Genomic DNA, 19,018 nt, shown 5'->3' on the forward strand with positions numbered 1-19,018 from the left:
ACGGAGGCAGGAGGAGGAACTGAACTGAGATGCAGTTCCCACAAGGTCCTTAACCAATGCGTTGCACAGCTCTGGGCCTGTGATGGCCATTCAGTGCAGTCTCAGCTCTCAGCAAGTCAGCCCACATTTAATCCAGCACCAATAAGTTGTTGACGGAGAGCTGTCCCTGGCAGGGTATGCGCCTTGGGTGAGGTGTCCTTCTTCCACTGAGTGCTATACCTAGAATGGCCTGCCAGCCACCAACATGGCGTAAAGGACTGGGAGAAATGCGCCAGTGTCCACAAAAGTAACCCCATAGAGGACTGCAGGAGAGATTGTGGAAAAGTGCCTGAAAGAACTGATTGACTGAAAGATGAGGTCTTCACTTTTCTCTTACAAAGAAATTAACTGATCCAAATGTGTTGACTTCGGTTATAGTGACAATTAGTGGACAGTTCAGTTCAGTCGCTCAGTCATGTCCGACTCTCTGTGACTGAAGGAGTCTTCTGGGCCTAGAAAAGAGAACAACAGTCTCAAAGGCTTCTTGCTGAATCATCTAACTTCAGAGAAAACAAAACAGAACTTTAGTTCCACCCTGATGCTCCACGCCGGTTGCATCTATCTGGGACTTATCAACCCCTGTCTAGAAACCTTCCACCCCCTACACCTGCCCAGAAGACTTATCACCCCCTGCCCAACTACAAATGTCATCTCAACAAAAGAATACTCAAAATATCCTGCCTGATAAACATTTCCCTTATCGCTTCCACAAACCTCCCTATAAGGATGAAGCCTCCCTGATCCCTTCTCAGCGCTCAGCCTGGTTGTTAGGCCGACTGTCGCCCCTCCTTGCCTGAATAAAGGTAACCTACTTCTGTTGAGGTCATCCTTCCTTTTCTGCCTCGCCCAAACTGTACCTTACAGTGACCCCATGGACTGCAGCACACCAGGACTCCCTGTCCATCACCAACTTCCAGAGCTTGCTCAAACTCATGTCCATCACATTGGTGATGCCATCCAACCATCTCACCCTCTGTCGTCCCCTTCTCCTCCTACCTTCAGTCTTTCCCAGCATCAGGATCTTTTCCAGTGAGTCAGCTCTTCGCATCAGGTGGCCAAAGTATTGGAGTTTCAGCTTCAGCATCAGTCCTTCCAATGAATATTCAGGACTGATCTCCTTTAGGATGGACTGGTTGGATCTCCTTCTAGTCCAAGGGACTCTCAAGAGTCTTCTCCAACACCACAGTTCAAAAGCATCAATTCTTCAGTGCTCAGCTTTCTTTATGGTCCAATTCTCACATCCATACATGAGTACTGGGAAAACCATAGCTTTGACTAGATAGACCTTTGTTGGCAAAGTCATGTCTCTGCTTTTTAATATGCTGTCTAGGTTGGTCATAGCTTTTCTTCCAAGGAGCAAGCAACTTTTAATTTCATTGCTACAGTCACCATCTGCAGTGATTTTGGAGCTCAAGAAAATAAAGTTTGTCATTGTTTCCATCGTTTCCCCATCTATTTGCCATGAAGTGATGGGACTAGATGCCATGATCTTCATTTTTTGAATGTTGAGTTTTAAGCCAGCTCTTTCACTCTCCTCTTTCACTTTCATCAACAGACTTTAGTTCCTCTTTGCTTTCTGCCATAGGGTGGTGCCATCTGCATATCTGAGGTTGTTGATATTTCTCCTGGCAATCTTGATTCCAATTTGAGCTTCATCCACCTGGCATTTTGCATGACGTACTCTGCATATCAGTTAAATAAGCAGGGTGACAATATACAGCCTTGACGTACTCCTTTCCCAATTTGGAACTAGTCTGTTGTTCCATGTCTGGTTCTAACTGTTGCTTCTTGACCTGCATACACATTTCTCATGAGGCAGGTAAGGTGGTCTGGTATTCCCATCTCTTGAAGAATTTTCCACAGTTTGTTGTGATCTACACAGTCAAAGGCTTTGGCATAATCAATAAAGCAGAAGTAGACATTTTCCTGTAATTCTCTTGCTTTTTAATGACCCAATGGGCATTGGCAATTTGATCTCTGATTCTTCTGCCCTTCCTAAATCCAGCTTGAACATCTGTAAGTTCTCAATTCACATACTGTTGAAGCCTAGCTCGGAGAATTTTGAGCATTACTTTGCTAGCGTGTGAAATGAGTGCAATTGTGCGGTAGTTTGAGCATTCTTTGACATTGCCTTTCTTTGGGACTGGAATGAAAACTGACCTTTTCCAGTCTTGTGGCCACTGCTGAGTTTTCCAAATTTGCTGGCATATTGAGTGCAGCACTTTTACAGCATCATCTTTTAGGATTTGAAAGAGCTCAACTGGAATTCTATCACCTCCACTAGCTTCGTTGGTAGAGATGCTTCCTAAGGCCCACTTGACTTCTCACTCCAAGATGTCTGACTTTAAACAATGACAATTACAATTTTGAAAGCACAGTGAAAGATATAATTTTTCCATTTTGGTTAGCACATTGTTGGAAGAACTTTTTCAGCCATGACAGCCAATATCAAGTATCTAAATAAATTGAAAACATACACTTTTGAATTTCTACATCATCAAATGCTAAACCAAGTTTTTTCATTAAAGCATCTGATCACATAATGATGCAAGACAAATCATGTGCTTACCCAGAGCCAGAATAATTCACCTCAAAGCTCCTGGGCTCCCACAGTAATTTCCCAGTTGAAATGCTCCAGCGTCTTTCTAGGCTCTAGCTCCTAGATTGTGGGTGGTTATCCTCCTTACCACTTAGTAAAGCAGCCTCTAAGTCTTTATCTCCATGTATCACCATCAATTAAAGAAGGGTCCTTCCTGGTGGTCCAGTGGTTAAGACTCCGTGCTCCCAATGCAGGGGATGTGGATTTGATCCCTGGTCAGGGAACTAAGATCCTGTGTGACATGGGTGTGGCCAATAATAAAGAAATGAATGAATAAATTGTGTGGAAAAATATTTAAGCACATAGCTCTTTTTGTTTGTTTATAAATCATACACATGTGTTACACTATTGACAAATTATCTATTTTGTGTAACATATACAAAAATAAACATTCAAACAGATAAGACAATTGTTGCTCATAATGCATAAATTATGAAGAAACATAAGGCAATACCGAATGAAGAGAGATTCTACAATGTGGCATTTACTCTTCAAAAACATCACAGTCATGAAGGACAAAGATTTAGGGGCTGCTCCAAGCTGGAGTGACAAGTAAATGCTGCATGGTCCAGAGTTAGATCTTGAACTAATAATGGAAAGTTTGGAGAAAATAGGCAAATTTTGAGCAGAATCTATGGATTAGATGGTCAAGTTATATGAATGTCAATTTCTTAATTTTTATATTTGCCTTGTAAATACACTCTGAATATGAAAGGCTACAGGGCATCATGTATGCAACTTATTTTCAAGTAAGTTCAGGAAAAAATTAAATCCACAGTCAATGTATGTATATGTATTTATTTGTGTGTGTGTGTGTGTGTAGAGAGAAAAAATGAATGCAAATATGGACATTGTTAACAACTGGAAAATCTGACTGAAGGATATATAGAACCCAATGGATCTTTGCACTACTTTTCCAACTTTTCTGTAAATCTGAAATTCTTTTTAAAAAAAAGGTTAACAATATAAACAGAACAAAAATTCCTTTGAAAAGATGACACAAAAAACAGAAACTAGTTTAAAGCATTCCAGTTATTATTAGTACAAAACAATGTATTGATTTTACTAACATACTAATAACCTTTTCAACATTAGAATATTAAAAGTTATAGATATTTGTCCTGTCCTCTTTATGAAACTATTCCAGAGGAAAATCTTCAGTGAACTTTTTATTCATAAAAAGTTAAGCTTCCAGATTGTATTATAAAACCAATCCCTCTTTTAAAACCAATCCCTCTTTTAAAACATTACATTTAGTCACATAAAGCTAACTTTTATGGGGTAATATTTAACATTTGAGAATTAATGAATCATAAGCAATTTACCAAATATATTTACTATCTTATTTCCAACTGCTTGCAAGGTTTACATTATTTTAAGATAATGTTTATATTTTCTCATGAAATAAAATAGAAATGATTTCCTCTAAGACACTTAAAAGTCCGGTTCTAATCCTTTCCCACATTCCTGGTTCTCTCTTCCCTGTTACTATCAAAACAGACTGACAACCTCAGAGTAGTCAAGATTTGTAATATTATGTAGGAGAAAGTGGTCATAGTTTTAACTGCAAAAAAGTTACTCTTCCGGAGACTTCCCCTGTATGCCCTCCTCTTTCAAATCCCCAAAGAAGAGTAAAATGATACAGTTGAGTCAATGTCACAGAATAATCCTCCATTGTCTCTGTACTTCAGCACTTCTGACCAAACCTGACTGACTGACTGATGAAAAGGAGAGCCTGCCATCCCCAAAATTTAGAGGGGTCAGGGGACTGTGTGTTGATTTCAGAAAAGCATATGAGGAATACCTAGTTGCTTTAATTATATAAACAGACTGCAAAATGCGTATCAGCAAAGATTATGGTTTGAGTGTACATATACACCAGCCTATCAAGCTACAGCAAGGGCTTGTGTAATTTTGAAATAAGGTTCTTCTTAATTAAATTAATTAACTTAAAATTAAGCAGGCTGTGCGTGGCCTTTTTTTACTTACGGTGCAGCGAGTGGGGGCCACTCTTGGTGTGGCGCCCTGGCTTCAGGAGGCGGAGCCCGGGCTTCAGAAGGTGCAGCGCGAGGGCTCAGCAGGCCTGGCTCCCGGGTTCTGGAGCACAGGCTCAACAGCCGTGGCTCACGGGCTTAGTTGTTCCATGGCACGTGGGATCTTCCCAGACCAGGGATTGAACCCATGTCCCCTGCACTGGCAGGCAGGTTCCTAACCACTGGGCCACCATGGAAGTCCCTGAAATAAGGTTCTTGAATACCATTGTGGCACGTCTCCCCACAGCAACAGCCCTCAGACACTGACCAGCATTTAATGAAATACCTATCGACAGTCAGAGTACCCCTAAACTCTGTGACAGATCTACTGTGTACAAGACCTTGCTGCGTACTCTGTGCTACACGTAGAATCTGATGAAGAAGAAAGCCATGTGCAGGAAATTACACTTTGCCCACATACAGGGAGTGAACCACAAGTGTCATCCATGAATGCTGCTCTGTGGATGTACAAGATCAAAGTGCCCAGGCTCACAGACAACTTATGGTGACTGAATGCGGAGGGATAAACCAAGAGTCCGGGACTGGTGAACAGAAGCCCTTTGAGATGCAAAGGGAGAAACCAAGCAGCTGTGCTGCTGAAACTGAGAAAATCCTTCAGCCAGAAGGCTCTGAGAAACCCTCTGACTGCCACTCCCACACTCGTGGCAGATACAGGGGAACAAGACAAACAGGACTTGATCCAGGATGCTTGTGAACTGGGTGCAGCTCCTCATACACGAGGATGGTACCCTTCACCTAACTGTGGATTCCAGGGCTGAAACAAGCCAGATCTGAGCACACCGGCAAATGAAGTAACCTCCTTTGTCAACTGAAGTGAATCCCTTATCAGTGGTGATGCTTCAGAAATATCCCAGGAGCATCAATCGGCAAGTGAGATCACTCACTTGTGATACTTTAGCTAAAACACTGAAAAACTCAGACAGCTCCTCACCTCCAAGCCTGGCAGGTGAGACAGATGCCAGCTGAGGAGGGAACATCTATGTCATCATTAGAGACCAGTCCACACTCATCACTGGGGCCAAAGCCCTCCTTCTTTGAAGCATTCACATCATGTGACCAGCCCAATTCCAGAGTACCTCAACGTGCACTACCTCTCAAGTCTACTTCTGCCTGTTTTTCCTCTCCATGCACTGAGCTAGGTTAATCCTAGCCCTTCAGACACTTGGGCAGGATTGCCGAACCAGCCTGGTGCCAGCCTGCTCAAATGAGCTCTTCAACCCTGGCCTGGCCCAGAACATAAGTCTCCCACTACCCTGTGCCCATAGTCAATCAGCTGCAGAACAATATCCAGGAAGATAAACCTTCTGGCAAGTGGATGAAGTCAGTCATGGAGCACACCTGGGAGTTTCAGGAGCCATGTAACAGAAGAGCAAAGCTGGGTATAGACGGCTATGAGTGTGCATATCTTCCAGCTATAGCTCTCTTCAGTCCCCAGCATCCAGGTTTTTGAATCCAGCATTCAAAAAACTAAGATCATGGCATCTGGTCCCATCACTTCATGACAAATAGATGGGGAAACAATGGAAACAGTGACAGACTTTATTTTGGGGGCTCCAAAATCACTGCAGATGGTGACTGCAGCCATGAAATTAATAGTCGCTTGCTCCTTGGAAGAAAAGCTATGACCAACCTAGACAGCATATTGAAAATCAGAGACATTACTTTACCAACAAAGGTCCATCTAGTCAAAGCTATGGTTTTTTCAGTAGTCCTGTATGGATGTGAGAGTCAGACTATAATGAAAGCTGAGCAGCGAAGAACTGATGCTTTCGAACTGCGGTGCTGGAGAAAACTCTTGAGAATCCCTTGGACTGCAAGGAGATCCAACCAGTCCATCCTAAAGGAAATCAGTCCTGAATATTCATTGAAAGAACTGATGCTGAAGCTGAAACTCTAGTACTTTGGCTACCTGATGCAAAAAACTGACTCACTGGAAAAGACCCTGATGCTGGGAGGGATTGGCGGCAGGAGGAGAAGGGGACAACAGAGAATGAGCTGGTTGGATGGCATCACCGACCCGATGGACATGAGTTTGAGTTGGCTCTGGGAGTTGGTGATGGACAGGGAGGCCTGGTGTGCTGCAGTCCAAGGGGTTGCAGAGTCAGATACGAATGAGCGACTGAACTGAACTAATCCAGATTTGGCCAGCACAAGCCAGATTTTAAAATTTGAAGGAAGCCATAAATGGAGTTGGAGGATTGTGTTCAGAAAACCCACCTGGAAGACACCTACTGACTGGCCCAAATCCTCAACCGCCTGTGGGCACTCAGGCTGATGAGCACTAACATAACCAAAGAATGCTTTTTACTGGTCACATGGGCAAGGCTTCCATAGACAGTATAATCCCTTACTTCCTTAAGCAGATGGCCGAGCATAAAGGCCAGGTCACTGATGCCAATCTACAGAGCACACCACACACCTGCTGAGAAAGAAGCACAGGGACCCTCCCAGCTCAGACACAAAGAGAATGAAGCAGTGGTATTCTGTACATGCAAATATTTCCAGCGTATTGGTCATTTTCCACCTGGTTTTTTCTTAACTGTTATGATTCATACATTAGCAACTAAAAGACTAATAGGATTCTATCCTGCTGTAAGAAATGCCTTCTGATGAAGCAGCAGATTTCTGGAACAATCTTTTAACTCAGCTTGTATTTAGAAATTGTCAAAGCACAAAAAACAAAAATTTTATAATGTCAGAGACTAGTATTGAAGAAAACTTTCAAGATAAGGCTCTTGAAAAACAAAGCCGCCTTATTTGCTGTTATTGCTGTTTAGTTGCTGTCTGACTCTTTTGGGACCCCATGGACTGTAGCCAACCAGGCTCCTCTGTCCATGAGATTTCCCAGGCAAGAATACTGGAGTGGGTTGCCATTTCCTGTTCCAGGGAATCTTCCTGACCCAGGGATAGAACCTGTGTCTTCTTTACCATTGAAGCACCAGTGAAGCCTAAAGAATCCTTATATTCCATGGTAAATTCCAAATCATTTTTTAAACACCTTAAGATAGACATTTGCAAATAATTTGCCATCAACATTTCATTGAATGCTCAACTTGTCACCTTAGAAGTTTTATGAATACTGTTTTTAAGAACACAGTAAAGTAAGTAGATAAGGATGACAGAATTTAAGCCAATATTCTCCTGACCTCTTCCAAAGAAGAATAAAGCCAAAGGACTATAAGCCCTTTTGCCTCATACTTATAATAATTTGCATTAATAGTTTGTGATGGTTTTCTCATTATGTTTAAGAAAGCAGTTATTGCCTATTAAGAACAGCTGTTCTTTAGCAAAAGTAAAATTTAGACAAGATCTGATTTTAAAATTTCAAGTAGTTACATAACCTATGCTTTTACTTATTATATATTAATCAGACTATATTCAAACATGTAGATACATTTTTTAAAGTACTGCCCCTAAAATTATTCCTACTTACCAAATTTTCACTTACCCTTGCCATTATGATTAAGCATTTAGTGGAAATAAAAATCAATACTACAAGTTGAAATAAGCAAAGTATGTAAAATTACACTAAAACTCTTGTATGCTTTGGTTCAGTCGCTCAGTCATGTCTGAATCTTTGCGACCCCATTGACTGCAGCATGCCAGGCTTCTCTGTCCATCACCAACTCCCAGAGCTTGCTCAAACTCATGTCCATTGACTCAGTGATGCCATCCAGCCATCTCATCCTCTGTTGTCCCCTTCTCCTCCTGACTTTAATCTTTCCCACCATCGGGGTCTTTTCCAGTGAATCTGTTCTTCGCATCAGGTGGCCAAAGTATTGGAGTTTCAGCTTCAGTCCTTCCAATGAATATTCAGGACTGATTTCCTTAGAATCAGTTTCTATTTCCTTAGAATGGACTGGTTGGATCTCCTTGCAGCCCAAGAGACTCTCAAGAGTTTTCTCCAACACCACAGTTCAAAAGCATCAATTCTTCGGTGCTCAGCTTTCTTTATAGTCCAACTCTCACATCCATACATGACTACTGGAAAAACCATAGCTTTGACTAGACAGACCTTTGTTGGCAAAAGTAATGTCTCTGCATTTTAATATGCTGTCTAGGTTGGTCATAGCTTTTCTTCCAAGGAGCAACTTTTAATTTCATGGCTGCAGTCACCACCTGGAGTGTGTTTGGAGCCCAAGAAAATAAAGTCTGTCACTGTTTCCATTGTTTCCCCATCTATTTGCTATGAAGTGATGGGACTGGATGCCATGATCCTCGTTTTCTGAATGTTGAGTTTTAAGCTAGCTTTTTCACTTTCATCAGGAGCCTCTTTAGTTCTTCACTTTATGCCATAAGGGTGGTGTCATCTGCATATCTGAGGTTATTGATATTTCTCCTGGCAATCTTGATTCTAGCTTGTGCTTCATCCAGCCCTGCATTTCGCATGATGTACTCTGTGTATCAGTTAAATAAAGCAAGGTGACAATATACAGCCTTGATGTACTCCTTTCCTGATTTGGAACCAGTCTGTTGTTCCATGTCTGGTTCTAACTCTTGCTTCTTGACCGGTATACACATTTCTCAGGAGGCAGGTAAGATGGTATGGCATTCCCACCTCTTGAAGAACTTTCCAGTTTGTTGTGATCTACACAGTCAAAGGCTTTGGCATAATCAATAAAGCAGAAGTAGATGTTTTTTCTGGAATTCTGTTGCTTTTTAATGATCGAGCAGATGTTGGCAATTTGATCTCTGGTTCCTCTGCCTTTTCTCAATCCAGGTTGAACACATGGAAGTTCATGGTTCACATACTGTTGAAGCCTGGCTTGGAGAATTTTGAGCATTACTTTACTAGCATGTGAGATGAGTGCAATTTGGCGGTAGTTTGAGCATTCTTTGGCATTGCCCTTCTTTGTGACTGGAATGAAAACTGACCTTTTCCAGTCCTGTGGCTACTGCTAAGTTTCCCAAATTTGTTGGCATATTGAACACAGCACTTTCACAGCATTATCTTTAAGGATTTGAAATAGCTCAACTGGAATTCCATCACCCCAACTAGCTTTGTTGGTAGAGATACTTCCTAAGGCCCACTTGACTTCTCATTCCAGGATGTCTGGCTCTAGGTGAGTGATCACACCATCGTGGTTATCTGGGCCATGAAGATCTTTTTTGTATAGTTCTTCTGTGTATTCTTGTTACCTTGCATGCTTACTACTTATATTTATTTATTTTGTTGTGTCGGGTCTTAGTTGTGGCACACAAGATCTTTGTTGCATCACGTGGAATCTTTCGTTATGGCACACAAATTCTCTAGTGTGGCACACAGGCTCAGTAGTTGCAGCACAGGCTCCAGAGTGCCCAGGTTTAGTTGCCCTGCATCTGTGAGATCATAGTTTCCTAATATATAGAGACAGAAAATCGATTAGTGTTTGACTATGACCATAGGCAGAGTGGCTGGAAAGTAGGGAATGACTTTTAGTACTTATCAGGGTTTATTTTCAGAATGACAAAAATGTTCTAAAATTGATTGTGAGAATCATTGCAAATATTTGTGAATATCTTAAAAAACACGGATCTGTATACACTGTAAATGGGCAAATTTATGGTATGTGAATTATAACTTAATAAAGTTGTTATTTATTAAGGGAAAAAAAAAGGTAAATCATGAGGACCCTTCATGTTGTGCTTTTATAATCACACCCACCTTCTTCCCACCCCTCCCAATCCTCTTTTCTATTTAGTGGCAATTGCTACTTTGCCTTCTATTTCAAAATTCTGCTATTTAAAAAATGTTACGTAAGTTAAGATCATACACGAGGTAACCTTTTGGGATTAACTTCTTTCACTCAACATAATTTCTTGGAGATTCATCCAAGTTGTTATATGTATCAATAGTACATGTAGTACATGTACTACTACATGTAGTAGTGTGTTTATGCCAATCCCAAACTCCCAATTTATCCCTCTCTTTCCTCCTAATAACCATAAATGTGTTTCCTATATCTGAAACTCTTTCTATTTTGTAAATACATTTGTACCATTTTTTGTTTCAATTTGCATTTCCTTGATGGATAGTCTTGTTAAACACCCTTTTTTGTGCTTCTCTGCCATCTGTTTATCCTTGTCAGTGAAATGTCTGTATATGTTTGTGCTCATTCTAATCAGACTGAGTTTTACTGTTGAGTTTGTGATGTTCTTTCATTGTTTAAAATACTAGTCCTTCTACTGTACAACACAGGAACTCTACTCAATATTCTGTAATGACCTATATCGGAAAAGAATGTGAAAAAGAGGGGATATATGTATAACTGATTCACGTATTGTACACCTGAAACTAACACAGCATTGTTAATCAACTATAAGCCAATGAAAATTTTAAAAATTAAAAAATAAAACACTAGTCCTTTGTTGGATAGATGTTGTATTAGCTTCCCAGGGCTGATGGAGCAAATCATCACCAACAGTGTGTCTTAAAACAGTGGAAATGTACTCCCTGGCAGTTTTGGATATGTGAAGCTCAATGGGAAGCTGTCAGCAGGGTTGCTCTCCCCCTGGAAGAAAGGCCATCTTCTGCTCCTCCAGCCTCCAGTGGCTGTGGGCAGTCCGGCGCTTGTGGCCCCTGCTCGCTCTCTCTGCTCTCTCCTCACCTGGTCTCCTCTGCATGTTTCCCTGGTGGCTGCATCACTCCAGTCTCTGCCTCTGTCTTCATGCTGGCGTCTCTTCTCTGTATGTATTTGTCAAATTTCCCTCAGCCTTTTTCTTACAAGGAAAATTGTGTTAGCATTAGGGCCCACCTGGATAACCTAAATAATGTCCTTATCTCAAAAGCCTTAGTTTAATTACATCAACAAAGACCCTTTTTCCAAATAAAATAACATTTACATGTTCCAGGCATCAGGACTTGATATTTTTAAGTAGCCATTATTCAGTCAATCATGAGTGGTTTGTAAACATATTTCTCCCAGTCAGTAGCTTTTTAAAATCCTTTTAACAGGATCTTTCACAGGGCCAAAGTTTTTTTTTATTTCGATGAGGTACAGTTTATCAATATTTCCATTTATGGATCATGCTTTAGGCGTCCAGTGGATGTGCTATTTGAGAAGCAAATAGGTGAGACTCACCTATTTTGGCACCAACTGAAGAGTCCTGTATGCAAAGACAGTCATTACAGGAGGAAATGTAGGCTGGAGCAGAAGTGAAAGAAAATTTATTTGTGGCCTCTTTAATGTGTGAAGGCCTTGATAGCAAGTGGGCAAAATAACACAGATAAAGCTATATTTTAAAAGGCAAAAAACCCTATTAACTTTGTCTTTTGTCACTTTGGGAAGTGATGACAGCCATCTTGCTCTGGCTTTAAAATAGCAAAGGAGTTAAACTGAATCTTGAAGAACAAACTAACAGTACTTCTAGATGGATTAAGAACTGGAGAAAATCTGTAAAAAATGTTAATGCAATAATTGATGAAATTTGCATACAAGTTGTAGATTAGGTAACAGTATTGTATCAGTGTAAAATTTTCTGATTTTGATCATTGTGCTGAAGCATGTAAGAGGTCATTTTTTTTCCTAGAAAATACATAAGGTTTTTTAAAATTTTATTGAAGTACAGTTGATTTACAATGCTGTGTTAATTTCTGCTCTACTTGGTGGCTCAGATGGTGAAGAATCTGCCTGCAATGTGGGAGACCTGTGTTCGATCCCTGAGTTGGGAAGATCCTGTGGAGAAGAGAATGGCAACCCACTCCACTATTCTTGTCTGGAGAACACCATGGGCAGAGGAGTCAGGTGGGCTACGGTTCATGGGGTTGCAAAGAGCTGGACATGACTGAGCGACTTTCACTTTTCATAGTTGATTTACAATGTTGTGTTAATTTCTGCTGGACAGCAAAGTGACTCAGCTATATATTATATATATATACACATTCTTTTTCATATCCTTTTCTATTAAGGTTTATCACAGGATACCGAACATAGTTTCCTGTGCTATACAGTAGGACCTTGTTGTTTATCCATCCTATATAAAATAGTTGAGGGCTTCTCAGATGGTTGCTAGTGGTAAAGAACTTTCTTGCCAATGCAGGAGACATGAGTTTGTTATCTGGGCTTGGAAGATCCCCTGGATGAAGACATGGCAACCCACTCCAGTACTCTTGCCTGGAGAATCCCATGGCCAGAGAAGCCTGGCAGCTACAGTCCATAGGGCTGCAATGAGTCGGACACGACTGAATGACAAACCACAGCACACACATAATAGTTTGCATCTGCCAACCCTAAACTCCCAATCCAACCCTCCCCTACCACCCCTTCCCCTTCAAAACCACAAGTCTGTTCTCTTCCTCTGTGAGCCTGTTTCTGCTTTATAAATAAATTCTTTTGCATCCTACCTTGGTGTTTTGACCTGAGGCAACCCCGCCCTGGAGTCTACAGGATCTATGGTAGGGCTAATGGCATCCTCCAGTAGGGTTCCCACCAGTGGGCAGCTCCCATGACTGCAGCTGCCAGTACCACCATCCGTGTGGCAGACCACTGCCAACCCACACCTCTTCAGGAGACTCTCCACCACCAGCAGGGACATGGGCTTCAGTCTCTTGTGGGGTTACTGCTCCTTTCCCCCTGGGTCCTAGTGAGCCCAAGATTCTGTGTGTACCCTCCAAGAGTGAAGTCTCATTTCCCCCAGTCCTGTAATCCAACCCCACTGGCCTTCAACGTCAGATTTCCTGGGGGCTCCTAGTCCCTTTGCCTGTATCCCTAGGCTGGGAAACCTGACGTGGGTCTCAGAACCTTCACAACAGTGGAAGAACTTCTTTGACATTACTGTTCTTTAGTTTGTGGATCGCTCACTTGCCAGGTATGGGATTTGACCTTATTATGATTGTGCCCCTCCTACCATCTGGTTGCAGCTTCTCCTTTGCCTCTGGATGGGAGGCATCCCAGCATCCTCCTGTCCATGGTTGTTCAACAGCTAGTTGTGATTTAGGTGCTCTCTCAGGAAGAGATGAGCACACGCCCTTCTACTCTGGCGTCTTTAACCAATCAGCTCTCGGGCACCTGTATTTGTATTTTAGATTCCACATATAAGGGATATCCTATGGTATTTTCCTTTCTCTGCCTTAGTACGATTATCTCTAGGTTCATCCATGTTGCTGCAATTTTCATTCTTTTTATGACTGAGTGATATTCTATTGTATATATGTACCACATCTTGTTTATCCAATCCTCTGTTGATGGACACACTTCCATAGCTTGGCTATTGTAAACAGTATTACTATGAACACTGAGGTACATGAGGTATCTTTTGTAATTATAGTTTTGTCTGGGTATATGCCCAGGAGTGAGATTTAAGTGGTAGGAGAACCATACCTCCAATCTACTTTCAAATGGAATAAATCTGTTTCCAGGTGGAGGCAGGACGGTAGATCACTCTCCAAAAAGGGTTTAGAACCCAAGTGGTCAAGAGGGAGAGTAGCCAAAGACACCAGATGCCCTAGAATCAGTGGCTTATCTCAGTGGTTCTCAGATTTGGCTGAATCACTTGGAAGCTTTTAAAAATCCCTAGTGTCTTAGCATCACTGCATCTCTCTACTCACCTAATCGAGATATCCAGGGATGGCTCTAGAAGGTAATTTTCACTATCCCCAGGTGATCCCAATGCAGTGTTTGCTAATCAGTGTCTTAAGAGTTTTGCTCCTCAAAGTGTGCTCCGTAGATCAGCAACAAATAAGCAACACCTGGGAACTTGTTAAAACTACAGAATCTGAGGCCTAACCTCAAATATACTGAGCCAGAAGCTGCATTTCAACAAAACCCACAGGGGATTTATGTGCACTTGCTTCCCTGGTGGCTCAGCGGTAAAAGAATTCGCCTGCAATTCAAGAGCCTGCAGAATGCCATCCCTGGGTGGGGAAGATCCCCTAAAAGAAATGGCAACCCACTCTAGTATTCTTACCTGGGCAATCTCACGGACAGAGGAACCTGGCAGGCTTCACTCTATTGGGTCACAAAGAGCTGGACTCAACTTAGCCACTAAACAACAACAAAGAATCTGATAAATATCAGAACTACTCAAAGAACTAATAAACACGAGAAAGAAGGCAAGTCGTGGAGGCACAGTAAGGTCCGTGCCTGTTTTTACTAAGTTCCCCAGTGAAAGAGCTTCAGTATCCTCGGTCTCAGTCAGTCTCTTAGGTTAGATAAAACTTACCTTCCCTCTGGGCACAGGTCCATTCTTCCAACCTGACAGGATTTGCAGACCACTGTTGAAAGGCATACACGCACAGATACGACTATAGGGCTGGTCGGCAGCGTCCTTCCCTGAGGCCGACTTCCGCTGTTTATGCGCGGTCACATGACTATCACAGAGCGGAACCGGAAGGGCCCGCAGAGGTTGCCGGGAGACGACTTTGCTGTTTCGGTGAGATGAAGAGATGAACTGCTATCTCCCAAACCAGGGGTCCGTCCAAAGACAGGACTCTTGTTGTCATAACCTCAGCGTCCTCATCCACCTTCACATTCTTTCTTGGATTCCGAGAAACGGACTTGTCGGGAGGGTTAGGGTGTGAGAACTAGGAGGAAGAGCCAGAGGCTGGGGGAGGGTGCATAAGAAGCGCTTACAGGAGATGGAGCCAATTTCAGGGCCGCTAATTACTGTGAACAGTGAAAGTGTTGGTTGCTCAGTATGTCCCACTCTGCAACCCGCCAGGCTCCTCTGTCTGTGGAATTCTCCGGACAAGAATACTGGAGTGGGCCATTCCCTTCTCACGGGGATATTCCCAATGCAGGGATCAGACCCAGGCTCAAACCCAAGTTTCTAGAACATTAGTGTTCTCAAACTTGGGAGATGGCAAACAGATTACACCTGTGAAAGGACAAGGTGTGAGCACAAGGCGTTAACACGTAGGGCCTTGAGAGTCAACTTCAGAATTTAAAAGAAGGCTTTAATACACCCCGGCAAAGAACCGAATTCCTAAATCTCTAGAGGGAAGAAAAAAATGGTTTTTACAGGTAACAGTTGTTACATAACTCAACTGGCATTGTAAGAAAAACTTGAGAGTTCAAAACAAGAGTTGCTGTTAAACATTTAGCCCTCGAATCTATTTCGTAGATTTGGGGCCACACTTACTTACCTACCTCTGAGTTCCTCAGGTGAAGGTTGTGGACCAGGTACTACTTAAGAACACTTCCAATTCACAGTTCCAGTTCTGTGACCCTTTATGGCTGAAATTCGATTTAGTATGCCCTAAGATATACCAGGCGTCCCCAGTGGCTCAGCAGTAAAGAATCCGTCTGCAGTGCAGGAAACATGGATTCTATCCCTGGATCTAGAAGATCCCCTGGAAAAGGAAATGGCAACCCACTGCAGTATGTTTGCCTGGAAAACCCCGTGGACAGAGAGTCTGGTGGGCTACAGTCCATAGGGTTGCAAATAGACACGACTGAGCAAGTAAGCATGTGAGCACCTTAAAAGGAATAATATACTATTTAATGTCCTACCACTGAGGCAATTTAATAGGATAAAATCTACAAGTGTCCTGAGTCAACCATATTTTGTTTTTATAACTTTATACTAAATCATGACCGAAGTCTGAAATTATTAAGAAACACTGCATTTCTCTTTGAGCAAAACAATATTTAAAACACAAAAATGCTGGAAAATAATGTCAGCATTTTTTTCCTGTTATTTCACATTGTACATGAGGCCAGTATACTTTATGGTGTAGCTAGCCATGCTCATATAATAGCACTCCCATAGATAATCTAAAAAATAGTGTGAGGTTTCACAAGTGTGTGGGTATCTCTTGCCTATTCTGAACACCATATTCTGGTTGTCATACCTGCTTTGCTGTTTGCATCTTTCTGTCGGCCCCTCCCTTATTCTGACACATGGTACCATCTTAGTCAAAACTGACCTTTTCTTGGGGTGGGAACGGAGGGATAAAGTAGCAGTTTGGGATTAATATACACTCACTACTATACATATAATATAACCAAAGGACCTACTGTATAACACAGGGAACTAGACTCAATACTTTGTGATAACCTACAATGGAAAAGGATTTTAAAAAGAATATATGTATAACTGAATCACTTTGCTGGACACCTGAAACAAACACACTGTCAATCAACTATACTTACTTCAATTTAAAAAAAAGAAAAAAAACTGACCTTTTCTCAGTCCAAATGTCTATAGTCTTTCAGTGGTTTGTAGGGCAAAAAAGATCATATTTATCGGATGAAAGGTTTTCCAAAAGAAATTATAAAGTAACAACATTAAATGAAATTAAAATTTCTAAGGATAAGCCAAAATGTAAATACTCTATAATATTTTGTGTAATAGAAACAAAAGTTGAATAACCATGCTTCTCATAAAAAATGGATAGAATTGAGTGTATGTGATTCAGAAAGTTAAAAAAGTGAAAAGAAAAACTTACCAATAGTAAGTTGTGCACTTAGTTTCACTTTACAAAAATTGGAGAGGGTATTGGAAAAGGAGAGGAACTGAAACTTCATAGTTTCAGAGTTTCAGGACTTTTCATGTAATTTCAAAATAATCTCTAATATTTTGTTTTCTCTGTCTCTCCCTTGTGCTGGAATAACTGCCAAGTGACTCTAACTGGTAGTTAAATTAGGGAGATGAAGGGGTTAATAAGGTGAGGCAGCAACATGTGGGAGAAAAAATACAAGAAATCACTTCAAGAAGCTGTGAGACTTTCAATAAAGCACTTAATTTCCCAGATCTACAATTTGAAGGAGATTGAACTAAACAAACCAGTTTTATTCCAACTTTAATGTTTTATTATTCCTTTAATGGTTATTACATCAACACATAACACAAAATCAAACTTTGCAATAAAATAGCGTAATGTTAGTGACTTGTGTTTACAACCTAAAGCCCTAATGAAAATGACACATGCCTATGACAGTCCTAACAAATGGGTAATGACATTATTTCCCCTAAGTAAAATAATAACTCAGAATCCTTCTCAACACAAAATTCAGATAGTTATCGCTTCATTCATTCATTTGTTCATGCAACAAATATTTATTCTCTACCTCTTCTGAGTTCCACTGTAAAACAAGATATAGTCAGCCCCTGTCTTCAGAGAGTGTACACATTTTAGAAAAGACAGACATTGATACAAGTGATTACAGCAAGATGAAATGCAGCATGAGAGATGAAACCCTTTTTGCTCTACCTGGTTTAAAATTTAGACTCTCTTAAGATAGAAGTTTAAGAAAATAGGTTATAGAACTTACATAGTTTCCCATATAAGGACTTCCACACATTAGGTATTTCTGTGACAGGGAGATTTTAAATGCTCTTTATAGCTGAGCACATTGCTACTTCAACAATGGAAAAGTTCAGATGGACTTCCCTGGTGGCTCAGATGGTAAAGAATCCATCTGCAATGCAGGAGACCTGGGTTCGATTCATGGGCTGGGAGCAGGGCATGGCAACCCACTCCAGTATTCTTGCCTGGACAATCCCCATGGACAGAGGAGCCTAGCAGGCTACAGTCCTGCTAGGCTCTTTGAGTCTGAGCTTAGTACTAAGCACAGCACAGCACCGAGGTTCAATCATCAAGAGAGAAGGAGTATCAGATAGCCAAGAGCAGTCTCTGCCTTTGTGTTTAACAGTTTCCTCGACTAGTAACATTCATTTTCTAATTCTCACTTGGCAATATTTATTTCCATATAATCTTATAAATTTGTTAGATTTCTTAGTTACGAAGTAACTGTTACCTAATTGTCCACAACCCTATGTATACCTTTTCATCTATTTATAGAATACTATCAGTATACTATGGGGCTTCCCTGGTGGCTTAGAGGGTAAAGCATCTGCCTGCGATGCAGGAGACCCAGGTTTGATCCCTGGGTCAGGAAGATCCCCTGGAGAAGGAAATGGCAACCCACTCCAGTACTCTTGTCTGGAAAATCCCATGGACGGAGGAGCCTGGTCAGCTACAGTCCATGAGGTCACAGAGTTGGACATGACACATCAGTATACCATAAATTATTTCACTTAAATGTGTTAGTCCAATCAAACTGCCATAATGAAACATTACATTCTTGGGGGGCTTATAAACAACAGAAGTTTATTTTTCATAGTTCTGAAGGCTGGGAAGTCCAGGATCATGGCAGAGTCTATGTTTCATGAGAACTTCCAGGTTCATAGACAGGCTTCTTGCTGTGTCCTCACATGGTGGCAAGGGCCAGGGAGCTCTGTGGAGTCTCTTTTGTGAGCACATTAATCCTACTCATAAGGGCTCTGTCTACTCTCAGAGACCCCCATTTCCCAATACCATCACATCGAGCATTAGGATTTCAACTATGAATTGGGGAGAACACAAACATTCAAACCATAGCAATAAGTAATTCCTGATATTTGA

General features: G+C 41.4%; 1 long non-coding RNA gene and 1 pseudogene across 1 annotated transcript; one reads left to right on the forward strand and one right to left on the reverse strand.

Moving 5' to 3' along the window:
* Positions 1-2,320: 2,320 nt before the first annotated feature.
* On the reverse strand, positions 2,321-4,724 carry LOC122676122. Its single transcript, XR_006335433.1, has 3 exons — positions 4,628-4,724; positions 2,609-2,870; positions 2,321-2,495 (listed from the first exon to the last, which is right to left on the reverse strand). It is a non-coding gene; the product is annotated as an uncharacterized LOC122676122 (long non-coding RNA).
* A 334-nt stretch (positions 4,725-5,058) lies between these two features.
* Positions 5,059-6,205, forward strand: LOC122676121 (annotated as a pseudogene).
* Positions 6,206-19,018: the final 12,813 nt, after the last annotated feature.

Source organism: Cervus elaphus, chromosome 19, assembly GCF_910594005.1.
Source record: "Cervus elaphus chromosome 19, mCerEla1.1, whole genome shotgun sequence".
Lineage (NCBI taxonomy): Eukaryota > Metazoa > Chordata > Mammalia > Artiodactyla > Cervidae > Cervus > Cervus elaphus.